Below are 27,124 nucleotides of genomic sequence, written 5' to 3'. Positions count from 1 at the left end.
CAAACCTCCCTGACCACTGCTGCTGCACAGTGACACTTGGACGGTTACTTCTTTGACATTCCCAAAAATGCACCTCTGAAAACCAGCACAAGCCAGAAGCGAAGCAGGCTCTTCAGAGCAGAGATCGTGCAAGTTACTGCACACATCTGATGTGTGCCTAGGTGCATTGCCGGTATGACATGAATAACAGGCATTAATTATTCATTACATCATTCAAGCCGTGTTTTTCCTCTTGACAGTCAGACCCAAAAAGCTTTCTCCTTGCAGAACTGGCACAGACTACTGGAGGAGGAACACGGATCCCTTTGCTAAACCACCTTCCCACATCATTAAAAACAAGGAGAATTTGTCCAGTCTTGCTGTGGATTTTACTGGTTCCAAACACCTCAACACTTCAACAGGATCTGAATGCATAAAACTCCCAATGCTGACCAGATGCTGTATGATTCACTGGAGGGCACAGAGTACGATTTAACCGAAAAAGAAACCAGCCTCCACCGTGTACAACCTTTAATGATGTCTGGCTCAAGGAAGTGGCATTGACAGCTGTCAGAATCACCAGCCCAACTCAGCCAGAAGCAGCAGCATCCAGAAATGCTCATCCCTTGACAGGCCACTGATGCATGCAACTAAGCACCAAAAAAAATCACCTACCAAGGCTGGGGCCTCAAAAATAAGGAACTGAAGCCACGCACGACGATGCATGTCTGGGCGATGCTGCCCAAAGCTCCCGGGAAGGAGGAGCTGCAGGGAAGAGCTGCGCCTCGCCAGCCAGCTCAGCTTCCTGGTGACAGCGGGACAGCAGCAGCAAAGGCAGGGCAGAGCTCTTTGGGAATGAGCAGAACAACATCTGGAGGATGCCCAGGCAAGCTGGCTTCTGTCAGCCTGTGTACTAACACGACGCATCCTCACCACCAAGGAGAGGGCTTCAAAAACCCCAACCCCTTCGTCTACAGGGTTCTTAAAAGGGACAAGAAAAATGCCATGCAACAGCGTTACAGGCAACATGGCACAGGGAAAGGCAGCAAGAAGAGATGGCAGCTCTGCCATCAGCAATATTGCCACAGCTACAGAAACAGCCACCAGCCACCGCCCCACCCCACCCCACCCCCCAGCACCTCTGGCTTTGTCAACAGGTAGGTCATGTCACATTTGATCACTTAGGAACGAAGAGCATCTGACCCTGGCGGACAGCTGTGCTCGAGTGCCCGCTTATTCTGACAGCGGTCAGCTGCCAAACCCCCTGCCCGCGGCACACGAGGCTGCCTTGCCACCAGTAACGCCAGGGCTGGGATTTACCAGCTCCTTCATGCAGATGACACACACCAGACTGAAGCTGGCACGCGGTCACCTGCAAACAAAATACCCGACAACAGAGCTGTGGAGGGACTCTGCACAACCTGGATGAAAGATCTGTACCACGTTCCGCCTGAAATGGCGGTAAAGACCAGGCATCGACACTGGGCACCCCAGCCGAAGGCAAGAACGAGCTTTGAAGTTCTATTGGAACACGCTGCAGCGATTCCCAAGGTCAGACTTGCAGCCGTACGGGTAGGATCTGCCACCAGCGCAGGACATGTAACAAGACAGCCAGCTCTTCTGCCAGCCCAGAAAGCTTTGGGTGCGTCAGCTACCAGGGAACTACTGGAACTGCACTGCAACCAGAAGACAGACCTATAGAAAACGCAATGCATCTAGTCCTTTCTTTAGGGACAGCTACGATTCTCCAGCTGAAATGCTCGCCCTTTGGGCAAAACATCGACACGTTCACGGCCAAATAGAAAAGATTAAGGTAAGGTCAACTTTCAATTTATAAATTGTTAGCCCAAGGGTAAAAGCTTTTCAAGGGACCTGCAGCTCAAAAACCAGGTGACATTTAAACAACTGGCTATTCCAGTGGGGAGAAACCCTCCTCTTCCAGGGAAGCATGCCTTCTATCTGCGAGCAACTGTTTTGTCAAACGTGAGACTTCCCTGCAAAGCCTGCATTGCCTGGCCTTGCTGTTGACTGGTTTACATGCACATCCCCAGCAGCCGGGGTTGAGATGATCAGTGGCATCCAGGGGATTTGGCATCATCGTTTCAATTCATTTTATAAAAAGTTTATAGCCCTGCATTTGCTTTCAAAATGCCAGCCTTCCTTTCCGTTACAGAAAGCTTCAGGTTCTCAGGAATCCTCTGATATCCCCTTCTGTGCTCAGAGAGAGGACAAGACATTTTAAAACAGCTGCTTCAAAAGTTAATCTCCTTTTAAATTAAAAAGGTTCTAAAATTAAATTATTAACTAAATTTGTTCTCTGTTTCAGCCAGTGGAAGCCAGGACACCACATACAACATTCTCTTGCCTACACTTTGTTGTTGCTGCTGTACATGCCTGAATGCCAATGTCTTGTAGGAGGCTTTAGTCCAGGAATGCTTCGCCTCACCCCTTTCCAAGCTTGGTAGGGAAAAAAAAAACCAAACACACAACAGTCTGTGCTCCAGATGCAAGCAGCGTGGAGTCTCATGCATCTTTGGATGGGGCTTTTGGCAAAGAGATATGATGGATATTTCTCAGGTGGGATGGACCTGACTTTCATGAAAGCTTAAATCCAGCTTTACAGAAATCTGTTGCTGCTCATCTAATGATGCAGGAGAGCGAGAGACCCAGGAATTGTTCTGGGTTTCAGGCTGGGCTTGTTATCCCGCTTCACACGCCCATAATTAAACACCATCTCAGACGCCTACGAGGACACCACCCTTCTCTAGGCATTAGCTGTTACTTATGCCACGAACCCCTTCTTTCCTTGTCCACACCAGCCACATATTATGACCTTCTCCTTTTCCCTGGCAGAACCCCAGTACACTTTATGCCCCACCAAGATGAGTCACACAAAGGCACGCATCTCGCCTAGCACTCACCAGCGGGGATCTTTCATTCCCAAACACTGAGACACTAGCAATAGTGTCCTGCCTTCCCATCGCCTGGGCTTCCAGCGTAAACGGGATCTCCACCGAGCTGTGAGGCTGGATAATCCCACACGGCACAGGGCTGGAGTACCACACAGCAGCATCCTCCTTGTGCTCCTATAAGGGACAGAATCAAAGACAACAATTGTCAGAATTTGACAGAACCTCAGAGTCTGAGGAAACTTCAAGCTCCTTAACATCTACCACAACAGCAATTCACCCACATTTTTAAAAATCCCTAGGAGAAAGCAGAAAAGCGCAACACAAGGTGCAAGATTTATATGGGGCTAAGTAGCATCCTCACAGGGTCCAAAAGCTGCTGCACCCACAAACACCCACTCCGGTGCTGGCGGCCTCCTTGCAGCTGCTTTTCACAACCCTCAAAGTTCTCCTGCATGAAAGCACCCCAAAGACTAGAACCAAAACTGCTTCCTAAAGAGTTCAAACCGCTCCTGAAGTTCATATTCAGGTAGCTTCCCGTTCTCTGCAAAACTTTAGGTTTGAACACTAAACAGCAAGGTCTTCTCCAAACCCCCTTTTTTCCTAATAAACCCCTCGATAACGACGTTGGAGGGCAGGAGGCGAACGCAATGCCAAACCTGAGGAAGGACTCCATAGCAGCCTGGAAGATCACTGTCATTCACAAGGGTCAGTGTCCGCTCGTAAGGGAATTTCAGAAAGCACCGTCCGAATCTCAGAACAGGGCTGAGCACGTGCAGCAGAGGAACCACACATCTGGGTGAAGAGATGACCAAAAGGAATTAGAGACACAGAGAATGTAGAAGTTGTTCACTCCCCAAACAGCATGAAATAGACACAAGGCATTTGTCTCTGCCAGATAGACGTTTCCTACCTCTACAGCAATCACTCACCTCTAACTTCTTTTTTATCAACAGACTCTTGTAAAGGAGGGGCAGCCCCAGACTCCCGTGGCAGAGGCTGCCCAGTGCCCTGCCCCAGTGCTCTCTCATCAAGCTTTGCCCCTCCTTTGCCCCAGGAGGCCGGCAAGGACCCTCCCACAGTCCCAGCAAGGCACGAGCTCTGCGGGAGCCTTCCCGCTGAGGACCAGCGCTCCCCAAAGCTCAAGAAAAACAAGACTCCAGCATCTCAGTAAAAGCAACTCCCTCCTCTCCCGTACCGCTCTCGCCCTGCCTGAAACCTCAGCCGCTTGCCCCCGCGATGGAGGGCACCAGCACCGCCTGCCTCTCGCAGTGGGTGACCAGCCTCTCCCAGCTCCTGCAGCTGCCTGGGTCCTCCACACACCAGCCCACACACTGACTTTTCCCATTCCCACTCGTTTTACAAAATTGCAGCCCAGGCACCGCCTGGCTGACTGCCTGGGAGAGGGAACAGCACCAGCGAACTGCGTCCCTCTCGTCATTAAACTGGCACCCGCTGCGGCGCAACGCCATTGAGCGTGGCTGCAGCAAGAGCAGCTTTTGGCTTAAGTCTGGGAACGTTCATGCTCAAGAGAACCAGAGAGAGCTGAGCTCACCTGCCACACCAAGGACGAGTTTCCCCTTTAGTTTCCCCCCACCAGTCCTGCCGTAAGCCCCTTTCCCATTTGCACACGCCTTCATTAACTGAGCCAGACCCCAGCTTTCAGCAGGCTGCTCGCCGCCTTCCAAACAAATGCTGCATTTTGGGCCAACCCAACACAAGCCCACCGCTTGCAGGGAGAAGCAGGGGCAGCCCTTTGCAGATTCGTTACTCCTCAAGTCCCAGACGATGGGCCAACAAGGAATATAAGCACTGTTGCCTTCAAAACAGAACAAGAAAGGCATGGCCCTGAGCACGGAGCACAGGTGCTTCTCAACAGGGCCGCTGGCAAAGCACGGCTGTGCTCACAGCGAGCTGGGCAGAACCAGCTCATGAAGCACCATTTCTCCTTTGGGGCGGCAGCCAGCACACCACACGCCAGGCAGCGTGCTGGGCCTGGCTACGCGGGGAAAGGTGGCCAGCTGCAAGGAAAGCGCCGGTACCTGGCTGTGAGAGGCAGCGCCAACACCTCCTGGCCAACACCATCCACGTCCAGCACCAGCGCCAGCTCGTACTGCCTCACCGTGTTGGAACACAGGGTGACCTGGTAGAGGAGAAGAGCGGCGTCAAATACTTCAGCACTCCCAGAAGCCATCAGCCACGCACGTGTGGTGTCCTGCCCTTCTCCTTCCACGCTAAGGAAAGGGAGCGTTTTGCCTTGCTTCTGCTGCTGCTCCACGTGTGGACCACTGCCTTTCCCAGTAACAAAACTCTGCTGACAAACCCCACCTGTGAAATACACCTTGCACACCAGGGCACGTGTAAGCTAAATCAAAGCACAACTCATGGTCTACTCACCACTGTATTAAGGGACCAATTTTTCATCTCAACTACAATAGCGGGAACCCAGGGGAGATCTGTTGACTTTCCCAGAACGAGTTCAGCTTTACACTGGGAAGCTGAGGGCAAAACGTGGCCCAGCAAAAGCTGTGCAGTTTGTTCATGGCTGCTGGAGCTTTCTCAGCCCCCGCTGCAGTGAATGCAACTCATCCTGCTCAACAGGAGAGGAAAAATAAGACCGGGAAGAAAAGCAAACTGCTTTAGGCAATGGCATCTCTCTTTTCAACAGCCACCTTCCGTCCTCACCCTTCCTCGGCCCCCTTCAAATCAAACAAATCGCTCTAAGCAGCTCAGAAACACACGCACGGCTTCTGTGCTTGACCACACGATACGTGATCCTTGGCTTACGACTCTGGAAACAAAACGCTGCTCCATCCCAGAGTCCCCCAGCTAACAAAAGCCCATCTCTTACTCGGTTATGCCCAAAGCCAGCAGCGCTGCAGCTCCACCTGTTGAAGCACGTATGGCCGGGCTCATCCCATACCTGGATATCCAGGGCTCCTTGGGAGCGGATGGTGCCTTTGCAAGGCATTATGGTAAATTCCATTGGCTCGACGTGATGTTGGGCTCCCTTCCTCCAGGACAGGCAAGCGTTGTCTGAAATCTGAGTAAAACTGGTGATGCTGCGCTGTCCTGAGCCATCGCCAGGAATGCGAAGGTTGAAAGTCACAGGCACCAAGGAGGTGTTAGTGAGGCGACACGACAGGGTGTGAGGAAAGCCTGGAAAGGTGAGACAAATACCAGTTAAGTCCCCAGTTACGCTGCGATTCCTGCTGCGACTCTCCTGTTAGGATAAAACCCTGCTTGGAGTTGAGCTCTTGTCAATGTGCACGGCAGGTAACTGAGAAGCTCGGGGAGGAGCGAGTTGTGACTGAAGTTGCCTTTTCTCTCGACGGCCGAGCTTGCTTCCTTGGCAATGGGCAGCGGTGTTGGTGCTGAAGAGCAGAAGTCTCCCTCTAACTGTGAGGAGCCCTCTCACCTGCCCCCAAACCAGCCCCAACTCTTTCTCACTGACGAGCGTGCATCCAGACAGACCATTTATCCTGAAAATTCAGCCTGTAAAATTCCCCATTAACTCCATGAACATTCCCCTGGTTTTCAATATATGAAAGTAGCAGATTTTCCTTGCTGTAGCTTCTCTTCAATAACAAGGAAGGACGAAACTGGGCACTACAACATGATGCACAGCACTCTGATGCAGCTTCCCTAGGCAGGATCCCTAAGGCAGCTCCTGTTTCGGGGCAACCAGACTGAGCACAGGACGACTGAGCACAGGACAACTCAGCCCACCCCACTGCAGGAAACCTGACGCTTCCTTAGAAACGAGCAGGAACGTGTCTCGCCTTACCTAACAAATGGGGACATCACATCCTCGCTGCCTTTGATTACTGCCCGCAACGCCTGACATCACTTTAGCTCTGACACTTGCTTTCCCTAATGGAAAACCAGTGATACAACCACACTGGGTGGCAGGGGATGTGCTGCAGAGGCAGGACACCAGCCCGCAGCTTGCTCTGGAGCGGACACCAGCTCTGCCAGAAGGAGACACCTCCCATGCCCTGCTTACCAAGCGCTATTTGCATACAGACAGGGAGGAAAACCACCTGCAGGCACAGCAGATGTTTCTCCGTGCCCATCAGCAGTGAGCATTGCCCACGGCCAGCAATTACTCCGGCCGGGGGGTGGGGGGGGCACAGAAAGGACACACACAGACTGCACAGCCCCAAATGGGACCGAAGTCGCCAGAGGCAGACAACAGTCAGCAGCACAGTTACAAGAAGCAAAAATACAATAGCTGCCTTCAGCTGAAAAGGCCTTGTTAACGAAATCAGATTAAGTAGGATGAATCTCCTATTACACAACCGTATTCCTGCCTGGTGCGTTTCTTGTGGGTTTATTTATTCAAAAGGTAACACAGCAGTGGCAGAGCGGTGATGCAGGGAGAGGGGGAAGCGGCTCGGGGAAGGTAATGAGTTTACTTTAAAAAGCCCACAAACATCATGAAAACACAGAGGCATCCAGGGTGCAGAATGATAACGGCCCTTCAATCAATCCACAATTGATTTCACATTTAAACTTTAGATCATCTCAGTAAAAAGCCTTTTGTGAGACTCGAGATGGAGAATCAGAATCTGCATTTCAATGGAGACACTGGGGCTCAGCCACCCGCTCCGTCAGCGCTTCAGCTGGGGAAGGAGAAGGAGCCCACATCTCTGGGGACATCAGTGCCCAACACAGAGCTACTGCCTGGGCTTAGATAACCAGGAGCCCTCACGGCACAAATCAACATCTCACACTAAAGGTCAAGTGGGTAAGTGGTGTCCTCGCCTTGCAGCAGGAGCGTTCGCCCTGAGCAGCCACAGGCTAGCGTGTGGCTCCAACGCCCTTCTCCTGCAGCCCCAGCCCCTGGGCCCTTCTGGGACAAAGGCTTTCACCATCATTCTGTCGCCAAGGTATGGGAGGCTGGGGCTGAGCAGGCTCTGAGGGCACCAGAAAAATACTGGCTTGCTATTCCTTTGGCCCTATTTGCTCTCACGACAGTAAAACACCACCTGAGCAAGCGGCAGCCCTGCTTTTAACACCCTGAAGGCTGCTGTGGAGGAACACAAGCGACAGATGTTCTTCAAGTGCTTCATTTCAGTAAGGCACAGACCTCCCGACCTGCAGTCCAAGCCCAGGGCACACTCACCAAAGGAGACATCACCGAAGTGGAGGGAAGGTACATTGAAATGGAGAGTTGGTCCAATGACACAGCCCCTGTAAGGACAAAGGCAGAGAAGGAACTGGCTTGGTTAAAAAGAACTGCAAAGCATTCAGCTTTTGTTACCACCGGGACAGGGAAAAGCTGGTCTCAGCACCACAGTGGGTTTCAAACCAACCCGTCACCCTCGTGCTCGACTAAGACATTAGACGACACCCTTTTTTCTCTGCTCCATCACCAAATGAGGTAGGTGGGAGATGATTACCCAGAGATGGCTACAGATGTGCCCACCAGGCTCCTAGAACCCTCCTCACCTGACAGTCAAGGTCACAGGCTCAGGGGACCCACCCACACTGAACCGGAATTCTTCTGTGAATGGCCCCAGGATGGTGGAACTGAAGGAGATCCGGAGGATTTGGAGGCCATCTGGTGAAATGATGCCCTCCTGGGGGTGGAAGGAGAAGCAGGAGCCCAGAGCCGTCCCTGGAGGGACCAAGCTGAAGGGGGCATCGATGACTCCTTTGTTAAACAGGATCGCCTGCAGCAGCAAGAAATCAAAATGGAAATACATGAGGAATCTTCCTTCCTTACAGAAGGCTGATTTCTTCTCTAATTAGACATCTATAAAAGGCAGAAGATGCCACGTGTTGCTGCTTGGCTGAAGCTAAAGAACACACAACGGGACAGGTTCTGCCTTTGGGCTTTTGCATGCAGAACAGCGATAACTTCACAGAAACTGAGTCACCCTGGGCTTATTCCACTGACACAGAGCAGTCCGCTTGGACTTGCATCACCAAGGCGATGCAGACCTGCCCCAAAGAGCAGCAAAGGGCGGTCACAGCATTACTAGCGCATCGCCACCTAACTGCTTCTGCTCCAGACGAGCCCAGTCCCGCCAAGGGCAAACACATTCAGCTCCCATTGCCGCCAACAAGCTCATCTGATGTGGAAAATACCTCGGGACAGCCCTATAACCAGCTTCAGCAGCACTCCCCGACTCTGCTAGGGTACGTCAGTGAGGCTCATTTTATTCTTTTCTTTCATCCGAGAGTCTCTCTGTCTTTGCTCAACCAGACACGTCAAGAAAGGGCGAGAGTGAGGTGCATAGCAGCTCCTCCTAGTCTAAAGAATTTCTCTTTCACAAATATTCACAGCCATCATCTGCCAATTTACCATTATTTACTGTTCCAACAAGCGACACAATCCTGCGGCGCTTGGTGAGATTTAGCTCTCTTCACGTTCAGCAAGGAGCGCCCACACCTGCCTGTGAGTACCAGCACGCTGTTGGTCACCAGACCTACCCAAAAGCAAAGCCCTACAGTTTCCGATGGCTGCAGGTGACAGCCTGCCATTTCTGCGCTCCCAACTACCTGCTCTGGAGGTTTTTTCCCTAATTTCTGTCCCCCCAAAACCTGTCAGAAAAACTGAGACAGAAGCAGACATACAGCCCTTATTTTCCAGTTTTGCAGCTGCTGTTGAAAACATTCACCTATTCCAACTCTGCACTGGTAACTGGAAAACTACTCATGTGTTTTACACCTTAGTTACAAATTGCACTTAGGGATCCTGCGCTGAGGTTCACCTCCAGTCTGGCTGCTCAATACAGCACCTACAGTATCATCTACTCATTCACATTTTCTCAAGTAATGAAAAAAAATAATTTATATAAATAGACTCCATAAAGTATCAGCATTAAAAATGCATAGAGCGCACAAGATTTTGGTAAGAAAACCCCTTAACATGTCCTTCCCTGCCACAGTCAAGCTTTTGAAAGCGTCTGGCACGACGTATTGCCTCATTTTCTACCTCTTTCAGTTGCTGTATTTTTTTGGGGGGGTTAGATTTTTGGGGTTTTGGGGGTTTGTTTTTTGGGGGGTTTTTGGTTTTTTTGGGTTGTTTTTTTTCTTTGTGTGGGTTTTGGTGGTTTGTTTTTTTTGACAGAAAACTTGCCATCATGGGTGGGGGGAGGGAAACATGTAGAAAGCTCCTCTGCTTCATTTCCAGAACTGCTCTGCTCTGTTCACAGAGCCAGAGGTGCACCAGGTCTGAAGGGTGGCAGGAGGCTGGTCAGCAGGGAAAGCGCTCCCGGTGCCTGCGCGGGCAGCTCTGTGCGGGGAGGCTGGCCGGCTTCCCTCCGGCGCCAGGAGCCAGGAGGATGCGCTTCACTGAAAGGTGTTTGCAACGGACTCGAGTTGGAACACAACACGTTTGTTCCAGCTGCTTTTTAACCGCCAGGGTACCAGGGTGCAGTGCATCTAGGGCTGAAACAAAAGCCTCTGGATCCTGACCTTTTTGACCCGGTGGTGCTTTCATGTGTCAAGGGCTGGTTTTTCTGCATGAAGCCTCCCAGCTGGTCTCAAAGGGAGGTTGCCAAAAAGCAGGGATCGGGGCTTTGGGAACAACAGACACACCCTTCAGACCCCATCAAAACTATCCAGATTCTGCAAAAACTCCCACATTTCACTCACGTCAAATATTCCGTGCTCACAACTGCCGGCATTGCCAGAAATCCCGCAGGCCCACAAAGCTCACCGCTGCCCCAGGAGCCATCAGGATCCACCCCAACCCCAGAAAACCCCACTGCTCACCTCATAGCTCTGGGCTGATCCAACAAAAACCTTCCCGATGTCCAGCTGGTCAAAGCTGAAGCGCAGCTGGGGCCCTATGCCGCTCCCTTTGATGCGCAGGGGCAGCCTGGTCTCACGGCCTGGGGAGAGATTGCCATGTCAGTACAGAATTCCTTCGGTTCGCCTGGATTTTCCAGGCAGCCTCGGAGCCAGTCCCTGACTCCGGGCTGGGTGGCACCAGCACTAGGTGCTCCGCGAGAAGATACAGGACCCCTCTCTTCCCTCAGGAGATATACTTCGGGGCTGGCTTCTCATTTCTAACTGAGCCCTCGGGCTGCTTTATAACTTAGCAATCACTTTGCACCCTGAAGAAGATATGCTGCGCATAAAAGACGATTTCGGAATTCCTTCCCATGCACTTAGACAAGCTTTGAAATCCGTTCAGTGAAGGCACAAAGCTCACAAAACAGAACCAAACATAAAAACCTGCTGTCTGTATCGCTGCCATCAGAGATGACCGCACAGGAGCTGAGAAGGAAGAGCCCAAGCAAGGCCCAGCAGCCGGCTGACAGCCGCGCCCCAGCAGCCTGCTGAACCCTGCGCAGTTACCGTATCAATAAAAAGCTGTTTCATGGCCTTTGCATCCGTCAGCTTGGAGCAGTAAGGACGGGATCAAAGCAGCTGGGTTAGTGATCTCAGCACCCTCCAGAACGGGAGCCTGGCTGCTGGGGACCACTGGCCTCGCACCTCCTTCCTCTTAGATGGGGAAAATCATTTCCCTGGATGGAAATCTGACAGGGACCTCCCGCTCTTGAAAACCACCTCAAGCAGCACCACACAGACGGAGAGGAAGGACAAGGTAACCTGAACCACGGAGCTTGCTGCAAGCATTCCCTGCCCGTGCCAGCACAGCAAAGCCGTCACACCTCTGTAAGGGCAAAGGCAGCGTAACGCGGTGGGTCAGTGATAACCGCTCCCAGCAAAAGCCGTGACAGCACTTCTGTCAGCCAGGAGGAGCATAAAGCTTGTCTAGCAGGCTGCTCGCACTGTGCTTCCTGGGCAGGGAGCTCACCCTGCTGAGGGCAGCGAGCCCTGTACAACACTACGCAGATGCAGCACGGACTTCGAGCCACGAGGTGACTGGTCCCACGCAGGGAGAGCGGCACACGCCTGGTACTTTCACAGACACCCTGCGCTCAGCGGGGCTCAGCCACCTACGGTCTGGCAGCGCCTGGAGAGCGGGAGGTGACCCAGGGGCAGGGGGCACGTTTCACTCAGCTCCTACCGCCTCAGGAGCCTGACAGTGCATCCACGGATCCAAGGCTCATCTTGCAGGTCTACAGGGGCTCAGTGCTCGTCCACCAAAGCTCTTCTGCGGTGTAGCTCTCTGGCCTTTACAAACACCTTGCAGCAGAGCAAATGCCTGGTAGGAAGGCTTATCCCCTCGCTGCTTTGGCTGCTCTAGAGCCATCAGTGGTCAGAGCCAGGCATCCTAAGCCCTGGCTCTGCACAGACCAGCTGGAAGCCACAGGGACAGCAGGAAGGTGCCGGCGCTGCCCTGCTGACCACCGGCCCTTCCTAGCAAGTCCACGGGGACCAAGGGGGCTGGAAGAGTATTTGTGCCCTGCCTTTGCGGTGGGTGGCAGGAGGAGGAGAAAGGAGCCGTACCTGAGATGTCACAGTAGGCTGTTTGTTGATAGACTCGGGCTTCTCGGGGTTTGAAGATCACCTTAATTTCAATTGAAGAATTTGGCCAGACATCTCCCTCCTAAAACAGAAGCAGACAACAAACCATTTATCCTCAAACACTACATTTCTTGTTTTCAACCACAGCCCTGTAAGCCTTTATTTAGAGCACCAATGAAGAGCAAGAAGCAAACAGCACTTATCCAGGTTTGTAAGACTTTGGAAGCAGCTGCAAAAAATGTCAGTCCCTTACCTTTACTAGCACCTGGTAAAGGCTTTTTTTTTTTTTTCTTAATTAGGGTTCTAATAAAGGAACCCAACTGGCTGGCTTCAGCAAATCAAGCATTTCTTCAGAAGTACCAGCTGATCTAAGCACAAGGCACCTTTTCCTCCAACCCTTCCCTTGCATCCCTGTCTCCCTATGGCCATGGGAATGTTTTACCCAGATCAGAAGAGAGTCAGCAAGTCAAAGGGATTTTTCCATTCTTCGTTACAAACGTGCTGCCTCTTATACCCTCAACCTGTACGTGCATGTAACTCTTTAATGGATTCTGGTGAGTCAGGGCACTCAGCACCAAGCAGAACAAGCCCTCCTGGGGAGCAGTGAAGACCAGGCTCCTCCTGCCCTGTGCCGCCAGCACTGAGCCAGCTCGCAGGCTCTTCCAGCTGATGGATGACCCGAGAAGGGAGCTGAGAGTCACATGCAGCCCGGTTCTCTCTGCAAGGTGCGTACATCCCTGTTTCCCTGAACACAGGCTCAAACAAGAAGAGATGGCATTTGCTTACAGCTCCACACCTACTGCAACCAGCAAGCTCTTTTCCTTGCCAGGCTCTTGCTCCGGGATTTAACTCCGGCCCATGGTACCAGTGTGTGCGCAACCGCTGCTTCCTCAGGGTCTTCATTCTCTCCCCCTCTCTCAGAGTCCTGGCACTGGTGCTCAGTCCCAGGGAGCCTCGTCATGTGTTTTCAGAGACATCCCTGGCTTCTAAAGGCTCTTGCTTCTTGCGACCGGTTTCAACAAAGGCACCACTGATATTCCCCTCAGTCCCCAGCACTACAAATGCTTCTTCATCCATTTGTTGGCATAAATATATGCATCTCTGACAACCGTAATAATATTTTAAAGCAATGAAAAAAATTGGGAAGACCACAAAAAGAACAGTTATTTTTCTATGCACAAAGCTTGATTCTGCTTGCTGCTGGGTATTCTCCGTGCTTTGTCCAGAGGAATCTTGAACTGAGTGGAGCCTCCAGCACTGCCACAGCATAAATATTAAACAACTATAATACTTCCCATCAACTTAGCACATAGAGCTCAGAGGCCAGCCCCCACAAAAATTAAAGAGCTATGACATGCTGAGTTACTGGGCTGCAGCTACAATGATTCCCTAATGCACAGCCTGCTCAGAGGGAAGAACAGGTAGAGAGAACTGTTTCCAACTCCAACAAACCAAGCGTAAGAACACAGAAGAAACAATAAAGTCACCTGGATTTTTCTCAAAACCTAGAGAAAACACTTTGCCAGATCAAACGGACTTTGTGTTTCTACCCAGCAAGCAACTGGAGGAAGATGAAGCATTACTAGATGATAACACACTCGCTTGAGGAAGCAAACTGGGGACACCAGCCTGCAACCCACAGTCAGCGTACGAGATAGCAGATCCCTCGGGTCCTGCTGGGATGCTGCACAGACTCAAAAGCGTCCAGAGAGTAATCTTGAATTTACAGGAATAAAAGCCTTTGGGGTGCTGCTCCGAACAACATAAGCCCTGCTACGACACCTGGAGCTTGCCTAAGCCGAGCCACTGAGAAGAAACACTCAGATGACGGATTTCCCTGGCTTGGCTAATTAGAGTCTAATAACTCACCAGCGCTCCTCACCCAGCTGCTCGCTGTATGTTTAACAGACTGAATTCAGTGGTCTCACCCTGGGCAGGCAGTCCCTGGGGGGGCGTGCATTAGGCAGCTGCTTGCATTTGCTTCCAGCCTGACAGCTGTAGCTGAACACACACCCCGGCTCACCGGCGTTCTGCGCTCCTCCTTAAAGGGCACTGCGTGGGCTGAGCTGCCCAGTGGTGCCCTTAGATCCTCCAGCTGCTGGGGCCCTCTGCCCAGAGAGCTGCTGACAGCCCTCGCTCGGCTCCTGCGCGACAAACTGTGCCTTGCCAGGCTTACCAGCACCACCCGCCACACAAACCATCGCTGCTGCTGTGCTGAGGAAGGACGTTAATGAAATGCTGAGAGTAGTGACGATGCTTGAGGTCTTCATCTTAGAGGGGCACCAAGCGGGGAAGGAGAGCGCATCCTGAGCCTTCAAACCAAATCTCTCCTTCCACTGAGGCCAGAAAACAAGCTTCTGGCAGCCTAAGGCAGCAGTATCAGTCTTTCAGGTCAACTATCTAACAAAGTACTCTTTTGCTGCTCGTCTCTGCTGGATCACAAGCCAGTGGTACTCACTGGTCTATTTTATGTGCCGCCATCAGATATATTGGCCCTGTGGACGCTTCGGGGCAGTTTGGTTATTACTCAGAGGCTGACAGAGGCAATACATCTCCCGTTAATGGAAGCAAGTGTAACACAATTCATAAGCAAAAACGAAGCTAAGCGGGAAAGGAAGAAAATTAAAAAGAACCGTTGGCCTGGTGAATATGTATCTGCTAACAACAGCGCACTTTTCCAGCTGAGTGAGTTTAGCTGACTTTGGGATTCGATGAACCCCAAGGCCAGCACATCTGTGACAGAAATACAGCCGACATCTCCGATAAATCAAATCGGAGACACGCTCAGAAAGCCAGACTTACACAACAGCTTGTCTCCCACAGGCTTGGATGGCTGCTCGGAATGTTCATGGTCACATGCTAATTCCAAAATCACTGCCTCCTTTTTTGTTATTATTTTCATCCACAAGTTAACCCCATACAGGCTGAAATAACCCGCTGCAGCTTCCACAGAGAGCAACACCTGGCAGCTACCGGCCCGCTTACACAGCAAAGCTGCTGCACAAACCCTGCAAAGCCACCCTGCCCAGAGAGCCTTTCCAAGGCTATCGTCCCTCCAGCAGCCTCCTAACCTCTGGGAACCTCCAGCCGCTTCTTCCAAGGGTTTGATTCTTTCTATAGGGTGCTCCCAGGGTGATAGGTGGGAAGAGCAGCAGCCGCTTTTGGCCAGAAGGTCCGAGGCAGCAAGGTCCAGGCTCTGGCGGGGCCCCTCCAGCAGATTTACACGGCGCTGCCAGAAGGGGCCTGCCCAAGCTAAAAGTTACAGGGCTGTCACCGGGGAGAAGGTTGTGGAAGTCGGCGGCAGTGCATTCTTAGATTTTACACTTGATAAAGAGGAAAAAATACTAACATTTGATGTGAAGACACCCATATGCCGGGGGGGAAGACAGACACGAGCAAAACTCTGAATGTGAAACTCATTGTTCCATAGATCATGGAATTAATGGGAATCACAAGATTGATAATGCTGGACAGGACAGAAGGGGAGAGGCTCCTGCAGCAGCCCACTTACGCTCAGTCCTAGAGCAAACTATAACATCAACACAGCCATTTAGGAAAGGTTTCCACTCAAGGCGTGAGGCCAGGCTACACTCTGGGTCCGTACAGCGCTACAGGGAGCACCAGGACTCAGTGGGCAGCCAGGCTGCTGGACCTCACCCTAATGCACTTCAGGAGCCCAAGAGCAGGTTAAGCTCGTTATGGAGGTATAGTCGGCTGTACCGCAGCAGGAGCCCTGGGACACGCTCCAAAACCAGCTGACACACTGCAGGATGCTCTTCATGTTCAGCTGATCAGCTCCCACTCCCTGCTACAGCCCTGCTGCTCCGACACAGGCTCTTGGTCACATCACGCTGCTCTCAGCTGCGGCGGTGTGAAACTGCAGCTGTGCTGACATGGGGGGCTCTCAGCCTTGTACGGGCTATAGGAGCAACCAAGAAGAGAACACGATCCCCTTCCTTAAAAATAAATAATAAAACAATAGTTTCACCTATTTTACAAGAAAGAAGAGGCTAAGATTATTCTAGGGTTTGCTCCAAGATGAGAAGGGATTTTACACTGCTCAGACAGCAGGCACTCGTCATCTCAGACCACACAAATACTCAGAATCAGGGCTCTAGTTAATTGAAGGACATGAGGTTTTGTTTGCATAAATACAAAAGCAAAAACTTTTCTCTAAGCGTGCAATAGAACTCAAAAAAGTCTGTTTAAACCCGCCAGCCTTGCGTGCAGGTCACAGACGATGCTGGGAGGGAGATTCAGGCACGGTCTAAGTCCAGATTATATGAAGGGATTGGTCTTGCCGCAATTAAACTTGGGCTGAACTTGCCCTCCTTTCCATAGAGGACCTTTTCATTCTTCAGTATGTGAACTAATACTCATGGTTAATCCCCATACGCTACGTGTAAGGAGTGCCCTTATATATAATCATCGATACCTCGGAACACTGTCAGGACACTTAGGAAGTGCCCTTAATTTACAGCCCTTGCAGCAGAGCTCAGCTTTAGGCAGGCTCTCAGCGCCTGCCCGGAGCTCGCAGTTTAGAAATGCTTTTTGCAACAATCTCTCCCAGCCTCACTACAAACCTCATGTCTTCCCTCTCGGCACATCAAGACACTGATGTGGGGATCTGCCAAGCAACCTCATTCAGGGAGGAGGAAGAGGAGGAGGAGGAGGAGGAGGAAGGGAGGTTCCCAGCTATCACTTACCACTGGCTCAATGGCAAAAATATCATCAGAGAAAAGCATAGAGTCTTCCTGCACCTTTGCCCTCTGGTTCTGGAAGGCACGGGAGAGAAGGGCAAGGCGTTCTTGGAGCGTGGGGTCCACCGCGCGCTGCTTGAGAAAAGAATTCCTCTCATTCTCCTCCTGCTTCTGCAGCTTGCGACAGCGCCTGCAGCCATGGGGAGACACAAACCAAGCAGATCATTTAATAAACAACATATTTGCAGAGACTGTCATGTAAGTGCAGGAGCAGCAACGCACTGGGGGAGGAAGAGCAGCAGCAGCTCAGCAAGGGGCTGACCCCAAGCCATGGGGTCCCAAGCAGATCAGGTTATCACTCCTGCACTGGCACGGCAGGTACTTTTACGCCACACTCACAAGCTAAGAAGAGGGGTTTGAAAGCTAGCAGCCCTCAGGGGAGCCTCCTGGCTCAAGGCTACAGCCACGACTAATGGACAACCCCACCAACACCCTCAGATGGCTTTGTTGCCCGTAGAGGTGCTCGGGGGAGACGGATGGAGATGAAGGAGCACCCACTGCAGTGCTTCACTGGGAAGCGGAGAAGCAGCTGGGCTTCAGCTGCAGGTTACCAGCATCACTTGTTTATCTTCCCTTTTGCACCGGCAGGGATAAGCAAACTGGCTGCTCCGTTGCCTACACTGCCATCCAGCAGAGGATCCCAGAGCACTTGCATAGCAAGCTAATGCATTCGGGCATCGCATCACTTCAGTGAAATTAATGGGTTTAGGTGCATGAAGACAGAGGCCCTGAGAGCTTTGCCTGGCATTGAAACAGAGCAAGGTCTTAAAAAGATTAGTCAGGATGTGTTTGGTACTGTGCTCTGGGTGATGCTCTCTTTGTGTTGAGGTAAGAGAGAGATGGCAGGGCCTATTCCCTCCCACTGACCACGTTAAAGTAGAGGAATGTGCTCTGAATGATTAGAAAAGGTAAAGGCGTGTACTCTGAATAATTAGGAAAGGTTCCACTGAGGATGTTAAAGGAAAACCATGAGTCAGAAGATCATTGAACAAAGAAAGTTGAAAGGTTTACTCCACCTAGATCCCACCTATTATGAATAGAATGATTAGATGTCAAAATCAAATGAATATGTATGTAAAGATGTTGTAACCTCTCACAAAAACTGTATAAATTACCCGACTTTTCACCGAAAACTTCGGAGCTAGTTTGTCCGGTGCAAATCGGTAGCTCCCCAGTGTTGCACGAAATAAATACCTTTGCTGCTTAAAGAAAAAATTAGTCTCTGAGCTGTTACTCTGTGCCGTTTTGGCATCAGCATTAGCCAATAAAGAAGTCAGCACCAGCACCTCTGAATCCAAACCCTTACATCCAGCCTTGAACCACTTCACCTTTTTCCTCTTTTGGGCCTTCTCCACAGAGCTTTGACACAGGTCACCTCTCCCTTACTTGGTAGTTGTAGCAGCGATCATTGCAGCATTGAAAGCTCACAACCGAGAGGTGAGAAGGGAGCACTGCTGCAGAGCACTTGCTTCCCAGCTGGCACGTTGCTGTGCCCCCTTCACGCTCCAGTCCCCCGGCCACCAAGAACCAGCAGGTGACTACTCGAGGGGGATGAGGGGAAGGCTCCGGACACAGAAAATCGAGGCAACACGCTATAAACAGGACAGCAGTCACCACCCAGCTGAATTCCAATACAATCAGCAAGGAAACACAGTCACGGACGTTACTAGCGGCACATAGACAGAGCCTCGGGCAGATGCTGTCACCGGTGCCAAAAATACTTTCTTTGGCTCGCTCCCAGTGGAGTGTCGTGGGAAATGTTTCTCCATGGCTGACCTACAGCGCTGTGCATGAGGAGGGCTTCCAGCCACCGACATGAGCAACCCTCAACTCAGCCTTCAGCAACGGACAAGAATCCCACCGCTACATCCCAGAAAGTCCTGCAGGAGGGAGACAGAGCAAACCCCTGGGTAGACCTTGTGAGAGCCAGGTCTTTCTGGGTGACAGCCAAGCACAGGCTGCTGCACTGCCTCCTCCCATTGTCAAAGTCCTCTCTGCTCTCAAAAGATCTCAAAAGCTGCTCCGACAGCAGCACAGTGGCCTCGGAGCCATGACCACCCCTAAGACTGCAAGTAAGGAAGAACAAAGCGCCCTGGTCACAGTAAAGAACACAGGCTGGCACGAGATCAAGCGTCACTGCAAAAAAATTGGGGAAACACGTTAACTGTGGCGAAAGCTGGTCGCTTCTGAGGGGAGAGAGGATCGCTCAGGGTCCCATCTGTGACGGGCAGCTGGGGAGAGATGCGAAAAGAATGGTGCAGGGAAGTAGCAAGACAAGGTCATGAGATTTTTTCCTTTAGCACACTGCGCTTGCACCAAAGTCACACACTGTGTAATTAAAAACAGAGAACACTGGAAAACTAGTTTTGGCCTTCAAGGCTTTTCTGACCTAATTACATTGAACTTTATTTGCTCAGAAGCCCTTTAAAATTGCTCCAGTTGAAGGCAGTTTCCTGATCAGCTCTGGGTTCAGACTAACTCCTATACACCTACAGCCGTCCAAGTCTGAAAAGTCACACAAGGACCCCCCTACATCACCCCAGCTTTGAAGTGTCACTTCCAGTGCCTCCCCCTGGGCTAGAAGCATTTCCTTCCTGCCCCAAACGGAATTTCAAAGCTTCAGAGACACCCTTTGGAGAGCCTGCCCCACCTCTCAGCACCGTGAAGACACAGGTGCTGACGCCCAAAGGCACTTCCAAGTCCTGTCCCTGCCTTCCCCGCAGAACCCTCCACCTCCGAACTCTCCCCAGCCCCGGAGAAGGGGCAGGGATACCTCGCTGTGCTGGAAGCCGGGACAGCGCAAGGCAATTCAGCATCCTACAGCCGGATGGCCTCAACGTTCGGGGCCAGCAAAGCACCCTGCCCTGCGCACTACTGCAAAAGCAGGCTGAAGAAGGTTGCCATCCTACCAGAGCTGGAGGGGAAGAAACTGCAGTGAATATCACAGCAGGTACGCTGCCTGCAGCTGTTAGGTGCTACCGCTCAACGCCGTCCCAGGTAAGGAGTGCCGACACTTTCCTCAGCCTCACAGACCCCCTGCGAGCCCAGGGACCTGGCCTCACTGATTTAGGGCTCCCACAGACGGGAATTTGCTCTCCGAGGAAATGCAGTCATTGCAATCAACCTTTCCTCCCCAAAACATCAGCTGGAACATGGATGGAACCAGAATGGGAAGCACCGAGCTCCATTACCCTGAAGCCCATGGACACAGACCCGGATGCGGTGGATGCTTTATTTCTCCTACACCATCCAAAAAAGCACCAACATCCCTCTGAGGCCGTATGGTAGTTTCACTCCTGGGCAGTGTGTCTTACTGAAAGGAATCTTTCCAACGAACCTCAGCTTCTCCTGATCCTCCTCCTCTTGAGTAAGAAAAGCCTTCCACTGGAAGTGGGCTATGATTTTACTCCGGTTGTGGATGACCACACATCTGTGATTTGACAGCGTGATGTAGGTCTTCCCAACTGCCAAGGAGTTTCTGTCCAGCCTGATGTTGACATCTTCAGCGGCTCCATGAAGGCTTGTGTGCGTATCTTCACCTAGAACAAAGCAAAAGGCAGACATTGCTCATCGCCCTTGCTGATGGGAGTACAAGGAACGGAGGAAACCACAGGGAACAGAAGTGTCACAGCTTTTAGCTGTGTGAGCAGTTCCACAGATCAATATATTTATTGCACCCCAAGAGCTGCAGGTGTACAGCATGAGGATGTCCTGGGCACCACCTTAAGCACCTTACTTCTGGGTGGGCTTGTAGACATTTATCCCCAAGGCAACACTATCTACAGGGAGATGTTTTCAGTGTGCCCAGGTGGCCTTTGGGTTGCCATCCCACCTGGGTCACAGGGAATTCTGCATCCAAAGTCATTCAGGTGACTCGGAGGAGGCCCCACCTCGGTCACGGCTCGCCCAGAGTCTCCTGCAAGCACGCCACCAGGGTTGTGTCTCTCCTGATCCCTTGTTGCCAACATGACAAGATGCCTGGGGCATGCAGGCAGAAGAGGGAGGTGAAGAGAAACAGGCAAAGTGACAGCCCACGGCAGGATGGGACGCGGATGAGAACTTCCCTGTGTTGGAGCAGCAGTGCCCTCACTTGCTGTGGGTCTGTGAAGATATGTCAGAATGAGACCGGTGGGGCACGGCCCACACCAACCTGCCCATCACAGCCCTGCAAGCCCATTTCTTCTGCCTGGAGCCTGCTGGTGCCTATGCCTGAGCGTGCAAGTCTACACCGAGTATTCCCAAGCTGTCCCACAACCCGAGCGAACACACCTTTGCTTTCCGCCTCAGACCGAGCTGAAGAGGAGAGAGTCCCTGGCTGCGCACAGCAGCCGATTAACGCCTGGAGTCTTGCTGGAGCACCTGCCAGCACTTCACCCTCCAGAAGAGACCCCCACCAAAGCGTCCCTCACTGCCAGAGCTTCCAAACCTTCATTCTTCCTACCAAGCAACTCCCAGGAGTCAACTAAGCACAAACTTGAGCACCGAGCCTACTCTGCCTGTTGCAGGTGAGGGCCTCCCAGGTGAGAAGCAAACCCCAAACACGAGACATTCTCCATCGAAATGGCACTTCTGTGGAGCGTGTTTAAAGCCTCAGAGCCAGCCCCAGCTGAGAAGGGCAGCGACCCGGCCATCCCTGGAGAGCATCCCTCTGCCGAGGCAGAGCCTTCCCCTCGCTGCACGGGTTACAGCAAGGCAGCCAGGGGATGGACCTGCCTTTCCAAGGCTGCCACACAAAAGCACAAGGGGAGAGCTGGCTGCCTACTGGATGGACTCCTTAAACCCTAAGCCAGACACAATGCGGCAGTATCACAGTCGTGCCGGCAAAAAGAGCCCCCCCTCTCTTGGAGGGAGGTTGGAGAACGACTCACCCTTCAAACAGATCTCTGCAGCCATTCATTCATCTCCACACATGGAGAGTTCAGCCTTCGTGCCTGTATAACCTCGACTTCTCTGCTCTTAAGGGAGCCGAGGAGGAGTGGGAGGGATTCGTGGCCAGACACGAGTTATGTTGCGAGAAACAGCAACGTCTCCAGTGACTGGACAGCCTGCTTTCTGTAACAGACAACTCAGCGTACAAAAATAACCGAGGTTCAGAAGCGTTACAGAGGCAGGCGTGCTTTATAAGCTTGCCTTCCCCCTCCGCTGAATCCTCGGCATACGTTGGCAAGCAGAGGAAGCAGGACCCAAGAACTGGGAGACATGCACAGTGCTTCGAGCATGCACAACTCCGGTTCATGGAAACATGACCTCATGCTCTACGAGACAACTAACTACTGCAAAATAAACTCCACGAAAACTATCATGGTCTCACTGTCTAAACCCATGGCCACGTGGGTCTCGAAATAATGGGTATAGTTTTGATCTTCAAAGCCAAGCTGAAGCCTTTGAAATGTAATCATTCTTTCTGCCCTTCTCCAAAGTACAGAGCAGCTTCTATACAAAGACTGAACAGGATTCCTTAACCTAGAAATCACACAAGAGATAGGTAGGTTTGTAAGAGCACAAACGGCCTGGGAAAATCCGAAGGAGGAAAAATTTGTCACCATTTGTCGTAAAACAGGAACCCAAGGGCCTGAAATAGTATTAGTCAGAAATTACAGAAGTGTAGTACCAGCACTTTCCCAAAGAATATTCCTTCCTTTGGAACGTACTGCCATGGGAGCCTACAGATGCTCATAGCTACAAACCCACAAAGCAACTGGACAAAGGCTTGGAAGGTAAAACCATCAGAAGTGATTAAACAAAGATGAGAATAAAGCCTCTAGCACAGAAAAATGCTAACTCCAGGGCCCACGAGGCAGAAAGCACATGCACTGCCTGCTTCTACACGCTTTGCTGAGCATCCCCTACTGCTGCTCTCCTGGAGAGGAGCCGGGGACACAGACACACTTACGCTCCCGGCTGACACCAGCGTCCCCCAGGGAGAGACCAGCACGCAGCCACACAGAACAAGGGCACACTCAGCCTTTGCCCCTTACCTGCTCACTTGAAGCACCAAAACATGCAGAGGTTTTGAAAGAAAAGGGTTTAGAAAGAAAAGGGTTTAGAGGAGTCTGCAAAGCAAGTTTAACAGTCTTCTGCTTTGAAGGACGCAGAGCGTGGGCACCATGCAGTGTCCCGCACTTACCTGTGTCGTAGTGTACTGTCAGGGACCCGGAATAATCACCCGTCTTCTGTGGGTGGAAGTCCACTGTTACTTGCACGGCATCACCAATCCCAAGAGTCCCAGCAGAGGGATCGACAGAGAAAGGGCTGCAACACAGAGAGGCACATCAGGATTACTGTGGGACATTTGGGGACTATGTGGCTGTCTCGTTCACTCCAGCTCACCTGCGCAAGCAAGAAGCAAACAAACCACAGTCAGCAGAAGAAAAAGAGAACAGACAGTATCAGAAACTGAGCCACCAACTCGACTCCTGAAGAGCTCCAGCCCTCAGAACATCCTATGCTATAAAACGACCTCGTCTCCCCCATACCCTGCATCCAGTTCTCTGCAGCAAGGCTCAAGAGTCTGACTGCTAGCAATACGATCGGAGGAGGGTTTTTGAAGAACACGGAGATGGTGAGGGTTATTTGCATGCACAGCTTGACACAGACTTCCTCAGGAATCCGTCTTTTCCTGCCACCTATACACCTCAAGAGATACAAATGTCAAGGCAGTGAGATTGCAGCCTGGAAATCAGACAGGGAGAAGAGAATTTCTTCTTGAAGACCAGAGAATAACTGGAGTTTAATTTGCAGAATTCAACTCTTTTTTTTTTTTTTTTTTTTACCTTGAAAGCATCCTGGTTTTGCCTAAGAAAGGGCACATTTTAACAGTGTTTCAGTGAAAGCTGCTCTAAGCAAAGAAAAATCTCTACGAGTGCAAAGGCACATTAGAGTGATACAATAACAAGGGAACAAGACACAAAAGGAGTACCCATTTACAACCTGAACAATTAGATCTCTGGCTAAATGAAGCACCATCAGCAGGAGCATATCGAGGCAAGTTTAACAGGAGCTTTTCGGTGTATTCACAAGCAATGCAATCTGGGGCTCCGGGTTGTAATCCAAGCTTGGTAACTGTTTGCTTGGCCTGCTGGAGGAATTCTGTGCAATGTGTTGGAAATAATTATGAAAACGTGTTGGTGTACTTTAGATTTAACACGAGCAATTATGATTTGTGGCCAGGTAAACAGCTCTCGGCTGACAGACACATAATTCAGTTCTTTAACGCTCAGGGAAAAGTCAGATGCAACATGCTCCTGCACAACAGCAGCTGGGCTTTGTGGCTCCTGTACAGCCTCACTTAGAAAGCAAAAGTTACTGGCTTTAGTGCTTTGCTGGTGGTCAATTTGTCACCTCAAAAACACCTTCCAGAGAGTTTCCCAGTGATTAGGGAATGCAGCACACAAAAATAATGAGAAAAACTGGAGCCATGCACGAGCTGAGCTTCATTCATGGAAGTAGTGACAGCTGATGACATTGCTGGAGTTCCTGCTCATTAAGGAGATATTGCTGCAATTAGGGGCCTGACCTGCTCCCCTGACAACAGCAAGAACATTGGCAGTGACTAATGGGGAAGCACTGGGCCTGCGATGTTCACGTGCTGGACCTGAGACACCTGGGAGGGAGGAGGAAAGCCAAGGCCCTGCCAGCCTCAGAACTGGATTGTTCTACATGGCCCTGCACCTGCACTGGGGGTTGTGCCTGGTTATACTGGGCAGGGCTCTGCTGGTGCTTGGCTAGCGTCACTGCCTGCTGGGGGAAAGGCACAGAAAAATTCCCCCAACTTTTTTTTTTTTTTTTCACTCCCCCCCCCCCCCCCCCCCCCCCCCCGAAACATGGCCAGAACAGAAAAGCTGCTGGTTAAGGGCCACACTTCAGCACACCTCCCATCCCATCCCCTTGTCTGCATACCCCTGCCCTCAGATAGCTGGGATGGGCATAACACTCCTGAGGATGACTTCAGGGGATGCCCGAGAAAGAAGGTATCTTCCCATCTTCAAATTATCAGAAGAAGAGGATCCCACCAAGGTCAGGACTCATTCTCAGGACTGAGAAACAGAGCACAAGTCAGACACCGCACCTCCTGCCTCCCACCCCACGCTGTACCCACGGGACAACTTTGTTACTGCTGTCGCAGGAGCTTGGTATCCCTCACATAGACCTGGTTCTCCAAGACCCAGAGGGATGCAAGGTCCATGCTTAACCTGAACTCTGAATTTCAGTCCACATCACTAAGCTGTTCGCTGCAGCCTACAGATAAGAGATGCTAAGGAAACGTCCCTGACACACTAATAGCCACATGAAAGCCACTGCCAAGAGATGAAGCTGGCAGGCTAAACTCTGGCCTTCTCTCCATTAATTGTGAGCTGTTCTTTAGGATAATTCTTGTCCTGTTAGATCTACCCTGTTAGTGAATCACTACTGCTCCTGAAAAAACAGGAAACATAAGGTTTGGAGGTTTTTTAACAGCTTCTTTTCTGACATCCTTTTTAACTACGTCCATTTGTACGTTTGCTTTGTTGTACAACATCTAAACTGTCACAGGTCCAGATCTCCCAGCGGTGCCTTGCAATCCCCAGCTTGTATAAACTCCTCTAGCCACACCAGCCTGAGGGAGACCTTCCCGCCAGAACCTGCTGAGATCTTGCCCGTTACTGCCCTGCAGAAAGGGAGCAACACCAGACTAGTAAGCAATTTCATAGGGATCTGTTCTGGCATCTGTTGTCCTGTCCTTGTACATCCTGTGGTAACTCTCCAATCCCACACCTCGATGTCGTATAGGGGTACTACAGGGGGCTCCTAGCACTGCACCTTGTAGCATCATTTCCTGAGCTTTCAGAGCCTGATGGGCCATTCCTTAATGTATCTTCTCAGACGGATCCTCTCTGGCGCCATAGCACAGCGTAGCACAAGGTCTGTAACGTCAGGAAAAGGCAGTGCTGCGCTGAGATCTGCTTCCAGACGCCATTTTCAACTGAAACGTACTGGAATGACATTTATCTCCCTGAATGCCATGGAGAAGAAACTCGTTATCCAGCCTTAACAATGAGAACGACAGGAAGAGACTTTCTATATTTACACTAGTACTGCTCTGACTCTCCAGCCTACTCCCAGCCAGCTGGGAGGCCACTTCTTTTCTGCTGGGGTTGCTGGAGCCACTGAGCTCACCTGGGACCTCGGGGCAGGTACCTGAGCAACTTCTCACAGCACAAGCAGCAGGGAACCCACTGTCACACAGTGCAGTCCCCAGCACTGGCTGGAAGAACCGCTCCTGGCACACCATGGCCTCATCGCACAGGGAGAAAGAACGTGGGGGTTCTGCTCTCAGGCTGCAAGGGGATGTGCTGACCTGGTCAAGAGGGGGGAACACTTGGATTCTGAGTGGGGGATACAAGCTTGGGGCACTACGGTCCAGATACTGGAGGGCTGGGCTGCCATTCACTGGGACACAGCAGAACTGCATGCAGCCGAGGGATGGGAAATGCAGCCACCTGTATTTGGGGTGGAAGAATCCCTGGCAGTACAGGCTGGAGGGCACAAAAGCCTTTCTACGGAAAGGGAGCTTAGAGGCTGCAGCACAGGACATACAGGGAGATGCTGGGATAAAGGGCTTTGCACAGCCTGGAGGAGGACAGAGCAAGGCTGGTATTACCCGATCTTACTTCTCATGTTGTGTGCACACCCGACTGAACTTTGACACTGGTCTTGCTTTGAGCGCCGTGTTTGGTCAGATGATCTCCAGAGGTCCCTTCCAAAGTTATTCTGAGTTTCTCTTCTCCATCAGCCCAATTCCATTTCACATATAGCCCCCAAATTTCTCATATTTCCTATACATTTGTGCATATATCCAAGCAGATGGTAGACAGACAGGCATTGGAGGAACTCAACCTCTAAGAAAGTTCCCAATGAAGAATCCATTATGACATTTTGCTGAACACTTAAAGCAAAAAAAATAAAAACAGCAGAAACACAGGAACTTCAGAGTATTTAAAAAGAAATCTGAATGAAAGTGGAGGCGACTTCATTAGAATAAAACGCTGCTTATACTCAAAGATTTAAATCATCAGTTTGAAATTTCAAACTGGCTTTCAAAAT

The 27,124-nt window shown here is 51.3% G+C and overlaps 1 pseudogene; it reads right to left on the bottom strand.

Annotated features, from left to right (window-relative positions):
- The window catches only part of LOC129783362 (hydrocephalus-inducing protein homolog), a 99,323-nt pseudogene that overhangs the window by 57,058 nt on the left and 15,141 nt on the right, over positions 1–27,124 (bottom strand).

Source organism: Falco peregrinus, unplaced genomic scaffold, assembly GCF_023634155.1.
Source record: "Falco peregrinus isolate bFalPer1 unplaced genomic scaffold, bFalPer1.pri scaffold_35, whole genome shotgun sequence".
In the NCBI taxonomy this organism is placed as follows: Eukaryota; Metazoa; Chordata; class Aves; order Falconiformes; family Falconidae; genus Falco; species Falco peregrinus.
The sequence above is the reverse complement of the archived record's forward strand: the minus strand, read 5'-3'. Positions and strand labels throughout refer to the sequence as shown.